Source organism: Heteronotia binoei, chromosome 4, assembly GCF_032191835.1.
Source record: "Heteronotia binoei isolate CCM8104 ecotype False Entrance Well chromosome 4, APGP_CSIRO_Hbin_v1, whole genome shotgun sequence".
NCBI classification, from domain to species: domain Eukaryota; kingdom Metazoa; phylum Chordata; class Lepidosauria; order Squamata; family Gekkonidae; genus Heteronotia; species Heteronotia binoei.
Genome location: NC_083226.1, coordinates 10,831,581 through 10,836,889, shown reverse-complemented (window position 1 = coordinate 10,836,889; position 5,309 = coordinate 10,831,581).

The following is a 5,309-nucleotide window of genomic DNA, read 5'->3' as shown; positions in this document are numbered from 1 at the left end:
GCAGTTGTTTCCCCCTCAGAGGCAGCTGATGGCAAAGTGCGCTGGCAGGGCTGAGTGGGTCATATTAGACTGAGCTGCTGCTTAATCAACTTAATAAAAAAAGTCTTGACTCTCAGTGGCTGTGAGCTAGCCAGACTTTAGACGGCATACGAAAACTTTGAGGAAAACAGGGCTCTCATCTCACACGATGCTTTCCCGACAAGAAAATGGGTTACAAATGCCCCCAGAGAGCTAACAGCCAGCGGAGTGGTGTTAGTCCCTGAGTTCTAATGTGAATCACAGCCTGAGTTTTCCCCTAAAGAGTTGATTCACAAGATAATGGCACGGTACAAAGGTCAGAGGCAGTGGTGGGGGTGGAAATAAAAAGATTTGCTGGGACCAGAAGCAGCTGGAGAGTGAGCATCAGGAAGCTGCAGCGTTTCCTTTTTTTCTCCTGGCTTCCCATCCTTTGCCCTCCGACCTTCAGGATCCTCATCAGGACCACACCAGGGCTTGTATTTAATCTTGGATGTGTGTGTGTGAAAAGGTCAAAGATGGTAGCAAAAACCTCAGAAAAATTAAAGAGCAGGTGTCTGCAGCCTTTTCAACCCCCTTTCAGATGTATTAAATTGAGACTATTGGAGTTGGAGGAAATGAAACTACGTCCAACAGACCCTTATATTTGCTCCCCAGCTTCCTTAGGTCTTTATGCTTTCTGCGGCAAAATGCCCCATTATCTATCAGACGTCACCATTCCAAGTCATCGCAGGGCATTTATGTTGGCTAGACTAAATGCGTTTCCCTCCAAAGTTTTACAAGGGAGATATTATCGAGTCCCTTTAGGCGACAGACTCTGTTTCTGTGGAGCGAATATTCCCGACTCAATTCAGCATATATTGCTTGATTGTTCTTTTTACCATAATCTCTGTAAAGATTTATTTTGCAAGCTTCTTTCTCCCCAGATTTGTCTATTCTGCCACCCTGTTATTATTTATTGAACGGTATTGAGAGGGAGGTTAGCGAGGCGGTGGCAAATTTTTGGCTGACGTCCTTAAATTTAAATCTGACCATGTATGAATGCATCTGTAAGCTCGGTTTCATTTTGATTTTATCTCCAATGTTTAAATTTTTATATTCTGTGTATTTTTATTTGCAACTGTTGCGCCATTAAAGGTTCGGTATGATATGGTAACCACCTTTTTTTAAAACCACAAAATGGCTGCTGGCAGCAAGAGGGTGCGGCCAGTCACAAAATGGCTGCTGCATCTTACCTTCATGTCAAGTCGGTGGATTCAATAACGAGGCTTCGTTGATAACAAAGTAGCTAGTTTATTGATATCATAGTTCTCGACTACAAGGAGATTGAAAGACTAAAGATCATACAGTAGAATGCAATCATATAAGGTACACTTCAAAGGGATTCTTGAAGGAGGGGTACTATGCAGGGCACATTCACACATTGATGTTACAATTTCGTTCTCAGACCTACTTTGGCCTTGAGCGTCTCCAACCTCCCCCGGTGCCCAGCCTGAGAAGGCTCTATAATCTCTTTCACATATTCCCATTTCAAAGCACAACTACATAACAAAGGAAAGGAGGGGGGTGAGGAGAGTTCAGCTAGCAGCATTGGCATACAGTACGGCTTTTACCCAGGATGCTTCTCTCCTGAACCAAAGATTGAGTGCAGGCTTGACCAGAGTTAAAGCAGACTTGACACTTCAGGCACACAGTGAAGAGCTACTGCCAAAACAGTTCTTAAAAATCTGCACATCCAATCAAATCAGTGGCTAATCTAAAGCTCTGCTAGGCAAAAGCCTCACCTGGGCCAGTTCACTTCCTAAAAACACTTGGCAGGTGCCAGGAAAGGTATTGGCAAGATTAGAGCATAAAGGAAAGGTAGAGTTGCCAGATCCTGCCTAGTCCCTGGCAGAGGATTGCGGGCATTTCTGGAGGGACTGGCGATGACCCTGTGACGGAACTGGCCCGATTCTGCCTTCAGACTCGGTCCCGTCAACTCCCTTTTGAGTTGCCAACTCCCAAAGGGAGCTTATCTTCTTCCCATCACTAGGGCACGCTGCCACCACCTGCTCAATTTAGGGGTTCCTGACCGAGAGGAACAGGACTTCCAGTCCCCTTTGCCAGTTCTGTGGCCTCAAGATCCTCTGTCAACCCAGCACCTGGTTAACTGAGAGACCACAGTCCTTCTTTGGGAGACCTCTGGAGGATTGGCACCATTGCCAACTGCATGCCTTCCCCCTTCCCTGGACTCCCATCTTACAGTAGCATGGTCTAAGGCGGTTGGGGAAAATAACTATGTGGCACAGAGGGACTACCATTTAAAAAGACACAACACTTATTTTCAACATACAACTATATACAGGCATTTTAAAATAGTGAACAGGAACTGGTTTTCCCTCCTGCAGCCTTCTGGGAGACCAGCCTGAAAGACTTCCTGTCTCTCTAGGAGGCCTCCTCAGAATGGCTGCTTCCAGACCGGAGGGGAGTGGGGAGGAGGAAGAGACTAGGCCCCAAAGACTGCCTCCAGTTTGAGAGGCTCCTCCAACCACTCCCAGACAAACCCAGGCCTAAAATGGTGTTTCTCCAGACCCCAACATGATGACATCATGCAGAAGTTCAGGCACCCCCCCTCCCACTTCTTGCCATTTAAAGGGAACTTTTAATTGCTTTTGGCAAGAAGTGGGGTGGGGAGCACTCCTGAGTTCAGGCGTGTGGTTGGCAGCTGCCCCTCTCCCTCCCCTCCTGCAAGATTTAAACGCCCCTTCAGCTGACTGGCATGCCATGTGATCCTGCCAATCAGTTGGAGGGCCATTTAAATCTTGCAGGAGGGAGAGGGATGGCTGCTGGTGGTCGCTATTGTGGGTTAGGTTTGGGGGCAGGGCTTGGCAGGAGCCCACAAAATCAGGGGATCCCCCACCCCCACCTGGGGACTGGCATCCCTAAGAAAGATCACTGAGGGGATGGGAGGGGGGGGGTTAGCTGTTAACTGCCTGCTTTGTGCAGGAGGTTGGACTAGACAACCCTTGGGATCCTTTCCAGCTCTGTGTTTCTAGATGAACTTGACAGCCCCTGATGGAATTGGAACCTCCGCATCCTGTAGTATCATACAGGAGCCAGTGTGGTGTAGTGTTCCGAGTCCATTTCAAGGTGTTGGTTTTGACCTTTAAAGCTCTCTATGGTCAGGGGCCTGCCTACCTATCTACGGGACTGCCTTTCTCTGCGTGTTCCCCAGACAGCACGGTGTTCAAGGACACAAAATCTATTGTCCGTCCCCGGACCAAAGGAAGCCAGGCTGTGTTCCACACAGGCCAGGGCCTTCTCAGTGGCAGCTCCAGAAATGTGGAACGCCCTTCCAGAGGCCATAAGGGCCCTGCAGGACCTTTCTCAGTTCCACAGGGCTTGCAAAACCAAATTGTTTCGACAGGCCTTCAACACCTAACCAGGAAGAACTGCCATCTCACATCATTGAGAAATTATGAATAGTATATGATCACTAAGAAAAAAAAGATCCCGCTATACCAAAGTCATATAGCACCATAAAATGTTTTAAAAATGTTTTAAATTGCATTTTATTAGTTTAAATTGTACGATGGTTTTGATTGTTAGCTGCCCGGAGTCCGCTTGCGGAGAGGGCAGGATAGAAATTTAACGTAATAAAAAAGCGTAAGCCACTTTAAAACTCCCTAGGATAGAGAAAAGGGGGGCGGGGGCGGATTAAGGTTCACTGGTGCCCTAAGCAATGACCAATCTTGGTGCTCCCCTTCTTTCTACACTGATCCAGTCCATTTTAGTTGTTGACCTTTCTGACCAGATATACAATGTAGGTTGTAGCAATACAAAAATTTATTCATATGATAACACAATATACTGTACAAACTAAGCCAAGCTTGGGCTACATAAAGTTCTACAAAAATGCAATACAACATCTATTTTAATATTTCACAAGTTAAATGTATCAAAGTTCCAATATTCATGACCTGAAAGGCATTTTGCTACATTTCATTTTCGCAAAATCACTGATAACATCCTTGAAACTGATACTTCTCAGAACGTCTGCTTCAATTGTTAATATATACAGTGAGTTGAGTCTTTCGTGAAGCATAACTGATCTATTTGGGTTTTTTTTTACATGTTTCAGTTGTGAGAAAGACCTCTCTGTTGTGCAGTTGGTGACCATTAATGTTAAAAATATTCTTAAGGCAATTTCAACATTTGGAAAGGCAGTCTCTAGTTTGTTTTCTGGAATTGTGTTGTAAAGTTTCATGTGAGTGAAAGATGTTTTCTTGGTTGTATTAAACTTAAGAACATATGAATGGAACTGCTGAAGTTCTGTAGACAAAGTGTTGTTCATGTCATCTGGATAAGCATCCACGAGTGTCTGACAAGTCTTTGAGTACCTTTCACTTTCTGATAATTGGGAATTATCACCTTGTTGGGTGGCATTAGGAACATTTGTCAGATAAGAAAATCTGTCTGCTGTTTCAGTGTACACCTTTCGTCTCCTCCTCATTTCCAACTTTTCAACAATTACATAAAAAGTGAAGATACAGAATTTGTCTCTGGCACTGAGAATGACCTCTGGTGCATTTCCATCGTTGGGCATTACCTTTCTTATACGCTTACGCGTTTGAGTTGCTTTGTATTCTACATCAGGGAGCATGTCCTTTGCAAGTGATTCAAATCTCTCAAACTCACCCCTTGAGGTGTGCAACTGGTCTGCCAATGATGAATACAAATCTGCACATGTTTGCAAGATCACATTTTCACTTCGAAGTTGACTTTTTCTATGAAACGTTTCTAAAGTTCCATACCAAAAATTCAGCATGAACACAAATTCCAGTTCTTGCATCTTGTTTGCAATATTCTTTGCCTCCCTTCTAGTGTCACCTTTTTGCAACTGGTCATCTGATAAATCTTCCAAAGCTTCCAGAATCTCAAAGAAAGTGTTGATAATTGCTGCAGTTTCCACAGCATGTGCTTCCCATCTGGTGTCTGAAAGTGATTTCAACACTTTTTCATTTCCAATGCAATCTTTGAGAATTCTCCACTGAGCGGTTGAGGCTGAAAAGTATGTATAGAGCAGTTGTACAATGGAAAAGAAATCTACTGCAACTTGACAGCAATCCACAGCACTTCGTTCGGCTAAATTTAGTGAATGAGCTACACAGGGTACATAAATGGCAAACTGATTTGCATCCAAACGTTTTTGCTGCATGCCATTGTAACGTCCAGACTTGTTGGCAGCATTGTCGTATGACTTCCCTCTGCATTTAGCAAAATCCATAAGAACATAAGAACATAAGAGAAGCCAT